Source organism: Lycorma delicatula, chromosome 13 (assembly GCF_047948215.1).
Source record: "Lycorma delicatula isolate Av1 chromosome 13, ASM4794821v1, whole genome shotgun sequence".
Lineage (NCBI taxonomy): Eukaryota > Metazoa > Arthropoda > Insecta > Hemiptera > Fulgoridae > Lycorma > Lycorma delicatula.
This window is the reverse complement of record NC_134467.1, coordinates 23,100,871-23,114,576: the sequence shown is the minus strand read 5'-3', so window position 1 is coordinate 23,114,576 and position 13,706 is coordinate 23,100,871. Positions and strand designations below refer to the sequence as shown.

The 13,706-nt window shown below is 32.3% G+C and overlaps 1 long non-coding RNA gene across 1 annotated transcript in view; it reads left to right on the top strand.

The window, feature by feature from the left end:
• The window catches only part of LOC142333720 (uncharacterized), a 93,071-nt gene extending 87,680 nt beyond the window's left edge, over positions 1 to 5,391 (top strand). The window contains exon 5 of the long non-coding RNA XR_012758668.1: positions 5,271 to 5,391. This is a non-coding gene — a long non-coding RNA (uncharacterized LOC142333720). The remainder of the gene's footprint in view (positions 1 to 5,270) is intronic.
• Positions 5,392 to 13,706: the final 8,315 nt, after the last annotated feature.

The following is a 13,706-nucleotide window of genomic DNA, read 5'->3' as shown; positions in this document are numbered from 1 at the left end:
TAATGTTAGTTTTTATTAACATCAAACATTTATTCAATTAATTTCTCCAACATGTTACCGCTGATGTGTTAAACCTATCAGCACATAGTTACATTCTGCATATCTTTCGGCTTACATGGAAACCATTATCAGGAATTAAAATTAATGCATTATAGTCAATGTCAGTAAACTAGGAAGACCGGTACAGTTATGACTGTTTTTAAATTTTAACTAGGTTTTTAAAAAATGACTTAAATGCGTTAATTTTAGTTTCTGATGATGGCTTCCAAGTAAGGCGAAAGATTTAGAGAACGTATCAACGTGCTGGTAAAGTGGATTATATTTATTGTTAATTTATACAATTATTGATTCAACAATCTTACCTGACATATTAGGTTACAGTAAAAGTCCCTTTATTAGTCTGTAACTCGATGTAAGTCGAGTATCGACTATCGACTATCTAATACCATGTTTTTAAATTATTATTATGTACCCATCAACAAACTTAAAAAAAAAAAATCGCATTACTGCACGCCGGAAGGCGGAGTAAGATTTACCGGTGGTAAGTAGGGTTAAAACCTATGAGCAATACCTGCATAGGTTTGGCAGGAGAGAGTCACCAATCTGTTGTTACTGCGATGCGGTTGACGATGCCGAACACACTATTTTTGAGTGCAGAAGATGGAAGGAACAACGTATAAATGTAGGACTGATGCATACCCGACCGGAGCAGCTCCTGGCTAAGTCCGGAAACTGGAATAATTTTGCAATATTTTCAAGAACAGTTATCAGAATAAAAGAAGATGAGGCAAGACGACTGGGATACTGAGGGGTGTAGTTTATAGTAGGGCTGGGCCCCCGTTCCTGAGGGCTCGCATGCCCTGGTGTGTGGGTTTCCTTGATGGAGCGGGGACCCCTGAGGTCCGTTACGTTGGAGATTAGAGGCAGGCAATTAAAAGGTCCGGAAAGGACACGTTCCCGAGTCGAGTATACTTAATTGGATGTCCGGCTCGGGGATGTAGGGTAAAAAAAAAAAGTAGGGTTAAAACAAATTTTCACCTTAAAAGGAGAAAAAGCATGTGAAAATTTCACATTTTGGCATACGACAAGTCCAATCTTCTAAAAAAACCAGCAACAGTTTGGTCATCCCTTGTCGAAAGGGTTGCTCATAACAAATATTGTTTCAGACAAAATGTTATGGAATGTTTAGAGGAATAACGACTACTTTGTATCTCTTAAGGGAGGTATGATATTTTTCCCTTTGAAACCCGATTTTTTCCAACCCGTAAGCCAACGGTTGGTGATTTAAGAATTTTTACTTAAACAGTTTTTACGCCCTTATCCAACGGTGGTAGGAACGTAGACGACTTCGTTATTTTACTTAATAAGAAAGTTATAGCGATATTTTTTTTCGTTAGAGCCCCTTCATTTCTACTCCCGTCGTCCGATTTTGCCCATAAACGAATTTGACCTAGATTTTTGGTCGTTAAATTAAAAGAATGTGTACGAAAATTTTCCGAAATCTACCAGGCCGAATTTCGGAATTTTGTCCCGAAAAGCACCATAGCCAAATACAAATTGCGTCACGTACTTATTAGGGTGTACCCAACAGGCGTTCCAGAAACTAATATTTGGCAAGAAATCATGCATTTAACGCCCGCCCTCTGCCTCAACCAATCTGATTGTCACAAGGCATCGCCGTGTTGTTCAATCTCTAGAATTTAGTCCTGCAATCAGCTCACCAGACTTCTGTACATCAAAACCTGCTCTGACGGAGTCAAATTTGCAATCACTAAGATACGAGACGAAGAAAACGTTGGATTTTAGGAACTCCCTTTTTCCATTTAGAGTAATTGTGTAAAATTAATGTTATAAAAGTAGTCCCGGCAATAATAAATTAAAAAATCTGATGTGGACAGCATATCCTTTACCTCTATTTAATTACCGTTACATATATATTTTTAAATAAATGTACATAAAATTTTATTTCATTAATACTTCTGGTATTTTTTTTTCGTTATTATTGAATAAAAACTTTATTCATCAAGAGCTTAATAATTATTATAAAATCAATTTATTTAAATTTAATAAAGAAAGAAATGTGAAGTCTGATTCCAACTGATGTGTCTTCCCCTAAAATCCAAATATTTCAACAATTAAAATTTTATTTGGCTATATCTCTGGTACCAATTTAAATAAATACCACTTATGATATATTGTTGAAAACCTATGAATAAAGGCTACTGCAGTTAAGGAAAAGTCGAAATACAATTTTTTTTTTTGATTTTGGGCTTTTTTGGACACTTTTTGTTTAGGTGGTTGCAATAAAAAAAGGAGGTGCACAACTAGATGTTACAACATTTGTAAATCCAAAATTTCATCATTCTGCGTGTAATCGTTTTTAAATTATGCGAGATACATACGTACAGACGTCACAACACCAAAATTATTCACAATCATAGTACTTCCTTTACTTCGATTTAAAATAAATTATGTATATTTAATTACTTTTCTATGTTACGGAAGTATTGTGTTCGCAAAAAATTTCGTTTTTCAGATTTCAAAGGAAATATCCATTTTCTCTATACCTGAAATCAATTTTGACTAATTTCGGCGTGACATCTGTACGACCAAAAAGCCCAAAATCAAACATATTTGGTTATAGAAATTTTTTTTAACTGATGTAATAAGCCCTCATTGAGAGCTTTTCATTGATATATCATAAGTGGTACTTATTTTCATTGGTTCCAGAGTTATAGCCAAATAAAGTATAACTAATACTTTTATTTGGATATTAAAAGGGGAAGACACAGCAGTTCGAATCCGACTTCATACACATATATTTTTTTTAACCTTTTTTTTTAATTTATATATATTGATTGATTAATAATTAATTACTGACCAGAGATTTTAAGATAATTTTTACGATGAATAAAATTCAATAATATCAAAAAATATCATAAAATGCATTTATTCTATCTGGTGAAAAATTCCCGATTGGGGTTCAAATTCATATCCTTCGGATGGAAAGCAGAGACGCTGATACTGTACTACGAGGATAAGACAATAATATATTGTTATGTAATTTTTTCACTGTACTATGTCTAATTCTTTTCATAAAATAACAAAATTTATTTTATTTTTCTCAGGTGGGAGACCAGGTACACGATTTTGGGGTTGTAGACACATGGGGGGTTGCGCCTTAGGAGAATTTGGCTAATGGAGATCTCAATGGATAATCGTTAAAACACTTCGTTTATATCACAACTGGAGTTATACGAGGAAAGACTGTATAATTATAATAAAATGTTGTTAATAAGACTAAACGATCAAACTGTATTTATTTTATTAAATATTTATATTGAATATCCATTTTCAGGTTCCCAAATCTATTTCATCTCTTTAAAAGTATCTTCCTGAAATTTCTCTCCTCTTCTATGCATCTTAACATCTCCTGATTTCTATAACTTCCGTGGTGTATGAAGGTATTGTGGTCTCATACGGAAAAATTGTTCGTTTATTGGCAACATTTGTTAAATATTTATTTAACTATTGAAAAATTACAATAGCGAAATCGGAATTTCTTAACATTTTCTCTTTGGTTACCTCTATAAATAAATATACATACGAGGTATGGCTATTAAATAATGAGACTAATCCTGTAAAATATTTTATTTTAAATTTATACATATTTAGTTAATATCCCACCCAACATACACTCTCCTCTATCCATGCAACGCTCCAAGCAAATTTTCCGCTCGATACAGTGCTGGAAGTCTTCTTCTAGGAAGTTTTTCATGACGCGTGCCTATTTTTCTTTCACAGCTTCAACGGTCTGAAATCTTGTTCCTTTTAATACAAACTTGATTTTGGGGAAAATTTAAAAGCCTGGTCAGTCGAATAATGTAGTGGTCTATCAGTGGGTTATTATACTTAGCTAATTTAATTTCATCAAATTCGGTTTACCTGATCAATCGTTATTAACCATCGAAAATAGCATACATTTACATACGTTTTTTTTTTTTGTCTTCAGTCATTTGACTGGTTTGATGCAGCTCTCCAAGATTCCCTATCTAGTGCTAGTCGTTTCATTTCGGTATACCCTCTACATCCTACATCCCTAACAATTTGTTTTACATATTCCAAACGTGGCCTGCCTACACAATTTTTTCCTTCTACCTGTCCTTCCAATATTAAAGCGACTATTCCAGGATGCCTTAGTATGTGGCTTGTAAGTCTGTCTCTTTTTTAACTATATCTTTCCAAATGCTTGTTTCTTTATCTATTTGCCGCAATACCTCTTCATTTGTCACTTTTCCACCCATCTGATTTTTAACATTCTCCTATAGCACCGCATTTCAAAAGGTTCTAATCGTTTCTTCTCAGATACTCCGATCGTCCAAGTTTCACTTCCATATAAAGCGACACTCCAAACATACACTTTCAAAAATCTTTTCCTGACATTTAAATTAATTTTTGATGTAAACAAATTATATTTCTTACTGAAGGCTCGTTTAGCTTGTGCTATTCGGCATTTTATATCGCTCCTGCTTCGTCCATCTTTAGTAATTCTACTTCCCAAATAACAAAATTCTTCTACCTCCATAATCTTTTCTCCTCCTATTTTCACATTCAGTGGTCCATCTTTGTTATTTCTACTACATTTCATTACTTTTTTTTTCTTGTTGTTTATTTTCATGCGATAGTTCTTGCGTAGGACTTCATCTATGCCGTTCATTGTTTCTTCTAAATACTTTTTACTCTCGGCTAGAATTACCATATCATCAGCAAATCGTAGCATCTTTATCTTTTCACCTTGTACTGTTAGTCCGAATCTAAATTGTTCTTTAACATCATTAACTGCTAGTTCCATGTAAAGATTAAAAAGTAACGGAGATAGGGAACATCCTTGTCGGACTCCCTTTCTTATTACGGCGTCTTTCTACAAGTAATAATGAAATAAAATATTATGTACTTTCATTTAAAAAAACTATATATATTTATTTTAATAGGCGTACAAGGAAGTCATGTGTTGTCCACATCAGATTTCTGACTGGCACACTGTAATTGCTGCTGATGAATGATAATAAAATATATTTTTTCTATCTCGTGAAAAAATGCCCGATTGGGGCTCAATACATATTTTTAGGACGGAAAGTAGAGACGCTGATACTGCGCTACAAGAATAAGGCAATTTTATATATATATTATTTGATGTTTTTAATTTTTTTTGGGCTGTACTATGTTTCATTGTTTTCATAAAATAATAAAATTTATTTTATTTTTCTCAGATGTGAGACAACATTTACAAATTTGGAGTTGTACACGTGGCGGGGGTTGCCGTAACGGTTAATGGAGATGTTAATGGATAACTATCAGGCACCTTTTTTTATATTACAGTTGGAGCAGTAACACGAAGCAAGCGTTTATTTATAATAATTTGTTTTAAATAAAACTTAACGATCAAACTGTATTATTTTATTAAATATTAATATTGAAAATCCATTTTCAGGTTTCCCAATTTCTTCCTGAGTATCTTTCTGAAAATTCTTTCTTCTTCTATACTTTCGAGAATCTCCTGATTTCGTATTTTATCAACTTCCGGGATGTGTGACGGTGTTGTGGTCTCATACGGAAAAATTGATCGTTTATTTGTAGCAACATTTGCCAAATTTTTTTTATTTTTTTAACCATTGAAAATTAACAATGGAGAAATCGGAATTTATTAATATTCATTCTTGGTTCTCTCTATAAATAAATATATATATATATACATATATATACAGGGTATGGCTATTAAATAACGAGACAAATGCTGTAAAATATTTTATTTTACACTTATAAGCGTTTAATTATTACCCCTTCTCTTTCCTTACAACGCTCCAAGCGAATTTTCCATTATTCGAAACAGTGCTAGAAGTCTTCTTCTGTGAATTCTTTTATGACGCGTGCCGGTTTTTCTTTTACAGCTCCAACGGTCATAAATCTTGTTCTTTTTAATGCAAATTAGACTTTGAAGAACAGATAAAAGTGACATGATGCCTGGTCAGTCGAATAAGGTAGATGGTCTAACACTGGGTTATTATATTTCGCTAGAAATATAATAACCCAGTGTATAACACTGGGTATTTTATAATAACACAGTATTTTTTCTTGACAAAAAATACAGTGTAAGTTTGTGCTTTGTAATGATGAAGAAGAACCCATGACTTGTTCTTTCACAATTCGGGTTGTGTTTTCTTACTTTTTCACGGAGTTGAGCAAGAGCATTAAATAAAGACAAGAATGATGGATGGTCAGATCGGATCAGATTACCAATTTTGGTAATCGTAGGCCGTCAGTCGTACAATTTTGTTAAGCTGTCAGTCGTACGAATTTGGCGCATGCGCAGTTCTTCTGAAGCAGCATTAGTTTTGTTATTTTATAGTCAAACCTTGTAGATATCCAGGAATAATCAGAAAATAATGAAAGTTCTTTTATCAGAGATGTATTTCTTTTTGTCCAGATTAATCTCTTTCCCCGGCGATAACTGCTCTCACACAAAAAATAGAAATCTTAGGTAAGTTTTTATTGGTTGCACATTTTTCGGTAGCAGTTAAAAGAATAATATAAGTGTATTTATAAAGAAATATACCCTATATATATATATATATATATATATATATATATATAGAAAGAGGGAGAGAGAGTGAGAGAAAGAGAGAGAATATAAAAGGATTAACAAATATTAATACTTGATATGGAATTCAAATTTGCTCTATATTTATGGCAATTTTTTAACTAGTACATCATCAGTTTATATATTTTATAAATAAATTGTGAATAAAAGTTTATTTTAAAATGTTCTTCGTACGTTAAGTCCAAATGTCCATTTGTAATCCACTGCGTTAACCACATATTACTACAACGATCGTGTATGAGTCCTAACGTGCGGTTAGATTGGCCATAAACAACCATACGGACCCCAACAAGGTGGAAAATTTTCATAGTCACTAATTACATTCTTTCCTGTAAAAAAAAAAAAAAACATAGATCGATTGATTGTAATAACGTTAAATAAAATAATATGTAAGACATACAATCTAAATTACTTGATATTCCCTTCAAATAGCTGTGGTACAGTTATCTAAACGTCCCGGTGATCAAATTCCAAAAATTTATCCGAATAAATATTGTTTATCCGGTTGGAAAAATTTTATTTCCTAGCATCATGGCTCTAGATATATTTTGCCAGAAGGAAAGTATAGTAATCAGTTAAAAACATGGTATATGTTTTTTTTTTTTTTGCATTTCTCGACACTTCCTGCCCCAGGGACCCTAAAAAATAAGCTTGAGTTAATGTATATGTGTACGTATGTTGGCGTGTTTGATGCTTAATAACTTATGATTAGTGAAAGTAGTTTTTATGAATTTTTTCCCAGTGAATCTTGTTTATTCGGTCATTATTTTAGTAAATTTTTGGAGTTTATCTTCACCGGATGGGGTAGAACGTTTTTTGGAGTATATTATCTCAAATCTTTACAAATCTAACCTCAATTTATGTTAAGCTCAGTACATGGGTACCAGTACATGGTTATTTTATCTTCTAAAAATATATTTGCTTCCAAGTCAAAGAATTTTCTATGAAACTATTGCTCAACAATTAAGTAAATTGAGTATATTATTTTTGAAATTAATGATATTTCGTATTATAGATACATTTATAAATAATAAATAAGAATCAACCTTAATTTACATTCAATTTCAATACAATTTCTACCGTAATTGTTATATTTTCTAGTATATGCAGTCACGGTCGTAATCATAGCGAAGATTGCTACAAAAGCAATGAAGAAAGTTTTAGATAATATCATTAACACCAAATTACAATTTTCTTATAATAATTCAGAAGTCACACTGTTTAAATAAGACAAAGATCTACCCACTTATATATGATTTTGAAAAAGGAAATATAACCAATATTTTATTTATATAAAGATAATCCCGTATGTTAAGGATATTCTTTTAGAAAAAAATATGCGGTTTTATATCTCCCTTAATTAAAATATTATTATTTTGTGGCTTATTAAGATTTGATTTTAAAATTCCATTAATTATCCTAGATTCAAGTCAAGTAAAACCGTAAAAAAAAAATGAGATTTTTTTAATTACTTCTTATGTTAACATAAATCAAAATATGGGGTATAATTTTTTCCCTATTTCTCAACGTCTCACGAAACCTTAAATAACGTAAAAAAATTTAATGGGGTAATATTCGTACGCACGTATGCGGTATGTTTGATTTTTAATATCGTTTGATTGATTAACCGATTTTGTAGAAATTTAGAACAAAGACTCACGTATTTGGTGGATTTTTGTAAAAATGTTGGATCAATATCTCCAGGGGATGGAGTAGATATTTGCTTGTAGTCAAAATTCACAATAGTTTTGCAAACTAAGCTTACATTATATTAAGCTTATTACATATGTACAAACTTATCTTACCATTTAAAAATAAATTTGACCGCAAATCTTCCTCCTTCGAGCAAAATCATCTTTTACTAATATGGTGCATGTTTTTTTAACAAATGTCCTTGTATATTCATAAGCATAAAAGTAGTTGAAGCGGTCAGTAAAAATACTTTAGGGACAACATATTGGAATGGAATGGAATGCAAAGTTGGCAGGAGTCTATTACTCCCTACTTTATCGCAGAACCTGGACAGAGTCCCTTGCTGCTGGATCATTCTAATCGGGCTTGTTTTTAAAAGGGTTATTTTTTTAATCTCGGATTTAATTTTTCAAGTTTTGTCTATTATTATTTTAGTGAATTTAAGACGGATTTAATTGCATTCCAATCCGTTGTTAAATCAGCGTTATCGAACCCATTTCATGGGCCGACCGCGGAAGGCTAGGCTTATAAAGTCTGTCCTCCCGACGTAATTCCCCTTCAGACCGTCCACTGAAGTCCTTTCGGTGCTAACTCTTTAATAGGCTAGCAGGAATACGCCACAACGGGGCACTAGCTATAAGGAGGGAGCAATGCGTCCCCTTTTCCGGAGGAGTCGCAATTGCTGGGATATTTTGTCTTACTGTAAGTTTTTTTTAAATTTAGACCGCGTTTTTGTTTTATGCGCGACTTACCGTGTTTGACGTCTTCAAACTATATAACTCGCGAAAACTTTTCACTCGCGACCCCGGAAACGCGTCTGACGCACTATTCCGTTTATGGCTCATGCGATATGGAGGCCCCTAAGCCTGGTTTGTCGATTTTCGGCTACCGCACCGCACCATCACGGTGGTTCGTCCAGTACGGCGTGAGGCCGCTTCCTTACAACTGTCGGAGTTGGGTCCTCTCGGCAGATGTCCCGAAGATGACTGTGTTCGGACACAGCCGCTCTCCCGAACAGTCTGCGCGCCTGCGCCACCCCCACCTCGGACACGGATTGAAATCTCGCATCAGATCGGAGAGTGGCGTTCCTGACGAACCACGGAGCTCCAAAGATCGTCCGCAACGCAATGTTTTGGACGGCCTCGATCTTCTTTTGAAGCGAGGAGCTCAACACTGCCCCCCATGCCGGGTAAGCATATGTTAGAATCGGCAGTACGTACAGCCGAAAAATGAGGAGCTTAGTTGCCAGTGGGTACGGGCTGGCACTGTTCAGCACTTGGTATAGCGAGGCTCTGGCGGCCTTAGCCCTCCGGGTCGCATAATTTACATGTTCGCCGAAGGTAAGCCGCCTGTCCAACACCACCCCCAGGTACTTAACTGTTTTACAACATATTGGGTGAAGCGGCTGATAAAAGTTTAAAAATATCTATTTGTGTAATTTTTTAATTTTTTTTTGTTCTATTTAATAATTTAATTTTAAAAGTATTATTAGTACAATATTTCGTCATAATTCCATTTCCAAGCCCAAAAACGTTATCATAGGTTTTTTCTTATTGATTGTACATTTTTTAGTGAAACTATGAATAATATCTTCCATATAACATAATAAACGAACAAAAAATTTACCTGTGATGTGATTTTGGGGCTGGTGGAGCAGAAAAAAAAAATATCTATTTTTTTGAATTAAAAAAATTTGTTATTCATGTTTTTTTTTTCTAATATATTAGAATAAATAATTTATCACGAAAATATAAAAACCTTGAATAAGGTTTTTTTTTAAATAGAATTTTGTAACTAGACTTGTTTTTAGTTGTTTATACATAATTAAATATCTTCAGTCTCCTTCCTCGAAATAATGAATTAATGTATTAAATTACTCTAACTTTCTTTAAGGAAAGAAAACTCAACAAATATTTCCGGTAACATGTTAAAAGCAGCCGATTGGTGATAATGATAAATTACATCTGTTGTAGTTGTGAAAAAATGCCATACCAAACCGAAATTCGAACCTAAAACCTCCAAAGAAAACCAATTCTCTCAGCGAGATCGGATTATATAGTTGTTAGATCAGGACCCCACCGCGATGGTCTTCTGGTGAACTCGTCTTCCCAAATGCTGATTTGGAAGTGCAAAAAGCTGGTTTGAAAGTCAAGGGATCCAGCCTATTAAAGGAAGTTATTTTAATACGGATTTGGATAATAGATCGAGGATACCTGTGTTCTTTGGTGGTTGGGGTTCAATTAACCACCCATTTCAGGAATGGACGAATTGAGACTGTTCAAACCTACACTTCATTTACACTCATACATATTATCCTTATTCATTCTCTGAAGAAATACCTAAACGGTAATTTCCATAGACTAAACAGGAAAAAGAAAGAAGTAGCTCTTAGATCAGGAACATCAGTATATAGTCAATACTGAGCTGTGTCATTAGTATATATCTCAAGATGAACTGTATAAAAAAACAATTATCTCGCCTTAAACATACAAATCTGTAATTTTTTTATTCAGAATATGTCTTTTTGAAGAACTACAAGTTAATAAATTGTTGAATCTTGATTTTTAATTTTTGATGTCTTCAATTAACGAAAATCTCTCGCCGAAACCTTAACAATTTTATTGTTTTAGGAGTTTGATACTTCCTTTACTTAGTACAAGAAAGTAAAAAATATATTATTAATATATATTTTGCATGTATATCGATATATATGCGATAAATCGATATATAATAATAAAATAACATGTAAAAAACAAATCGGGATTTTCCGTTAGTGCTCGGTACACTCCGGTGCTAACCTAAGAGCGACGGACACACTCACAGACACACATACAAATGACCTTTAGTAGATTAGGATTATTTATTGATCACTCTATGTTGTAAACAATCACACAAAATCTGATATTCACAAATTAAATCAGAAAAAATGCCTTTCAATTGGGTAATCAAAATTACCAACAGCTAATTATGAATAACTAATAACATTTGAAATCAAGTATCCAAAAATACTTTTAAAAAATAATAATAATGTTTTTCTTGGTTATATTATTAACTTAAGTAATAATTTAGCTTTGTGATAAAATTATTTTAAGATAAACAAAAATACATTCGTTTAAGATGTTAAACTTCTAGCTTATCGTTTAACGCGTCATTTGTAATGCAAGATTATCAGAATTTTACTTTGCCAGCATTTCCAAGTAAAATGGAAATTTTTCTTGCCATTTTACAATTAGACTGTGGTGATCATGATGAAATGGAATTTTGTAAATCTTTACTTTTTTGTTCCCGACTGTTTCATTTAGACCAGCATTTCTGAACGAAGGGGTGGCTGTGATTTTAAAGGAAGATCCAGAAATTAGCTTACAAATTTATACGTAAACAATAATGAAATCATTTTATAAGAAAAAATCTTTTATTATAAACATTTTAATTTTGGAGAGCAAAGATTTATACTTTGACATGAGCTCCCCACTCTTTAGACGATTCATCACGTATATGCAAAAATTGGGGAAAACATCAAATTTTTAATTTGAAGCTATGACTTTCTTATATCTTATATATCACCCCCAACTTTGTCGGACCCTAATTTTTTTAAAATGCTGAACATTTTATTCCAGTCTACGTTATCGAATGCCTTTTCTAGGTCTATAAACGCCAAGTATGTCGGTTTGTTTTTCTTTAATCTTCCTTCTACTATTAATCTGAGGCCTAAAATTGCTTCCCTTGTCCCTATAGTTTTCCTGAAACCAAATTGGTCTTCTCCTAACACTTCTTCCACTCTCCTCTCAATTCTTCTGTATAGAATTCTAGTTAAGATTTTTGATGCATGACTAGTTAAACTAATTGTTCTGTATTCTTCACACATTTATCTGCCCCTGCTTTCTTTGGTATCATGACTATAACAATTTTTTTGAAGTCTGACGGAAACTTGTTAGCTATATTTATATAATTAACATTAAAAAGGTTATAAGTAGCAATTTCATTTTCAATTAATAACATAATAGTTACCATTGCTCTACGTTTTTGTCCAATTAGTTCATTAATTATTTTCTATTCAGCTTTTGTATTTACTTGACATTTTTTAAAAGTGTTATGATAGATATAGTTTTTTCCTATTTTTAATTTCAGCTTGTAAACCGTGCTTAAATGATTAAAACTATATTTTCAGTTTTTTCCGATCAATGTATAACACTTATTTAGGTTTAAATTTTAAAAATATTGGTCTATTAATTTTATCCCACAATTCTAATATATTTAAAAAGAAAAATTGGAAAAAATTACGACGATTATGGATATATTTAAAATTAAAGCCTTTTTTTGTAGATTAACAGCATTAGAATAATGTTCCAAAAAATTAAAAAAATTAAATAATTTTGTTTAATTAATTAACGATATTGTACATTAATTAATGTAATAATAATTTTATTAATATAAAAATATAGCCACATCCTTTTCCTTAAAGGATATAATAATCTTATAGGATGAGGTAAATAAAGCGTGCTTTTAAATTGGATTTCCTTCCAAAGGGTAGATTTTTTCAATTTAATACATAGTTATTTCTGAATTAGTAAAAGAACGATTATTATTGTCAATGAGATAGTCGATAATTTTCTTGTTTGCTCTTGTAGTAATCTACGCTGTAATTACGACCGATACTGCGTATTCTGTAACATTTTTGTATATATATATATATATATATATATATGTGTGTGTGTGTGTGTGTGTGTATATATCTATATATACATAAATGTTAAGTTCGTTTGTGTACGCTTCAAAAACTCAAAATGTTCTGCACCGATTGAGCTCAAATTTTAGTAGGCTATATAACCCGCATCAAAGATTGTTTTCATCTATTTTTAATAAATCTATCTATCTATTTTTAATTTGTACAGTTTTTTAATAAATAAGAGGCTAATAAATCAGATGGAAATGTAAACAAAAGAAAACCAATCAGATCAATGCAAGATGGCCGCTGTCAAACACAACGACCAATCACAAAGAGCCCGTATGGCCGTTGCCAATGTAAACAAAATCACAACTGATTAAGTAACAAATTTCTTTGAATTATATTTAACAGCCAAAACATTATTTTATTAAAAAAAAAAACAAAAAAAACACCAAAACAAAAAGAAAAGCCACCAAGAAGGATTTTTTAACTGTGCGTTAGCAACGGGTATGAACATTCATATGTGAAGTGTACTAAAACGAGCAATTTACAGGTTCTAACTTGATGCAAACATGCGTTTTGTAATTTAGTTTGCATGCATAATATTTTCTGCGAGAACGTCATGTTAAACTATGCACATTATACGTTTGAACACAACATGCTCTCATTAGTATGAAACAAGCATAAGCG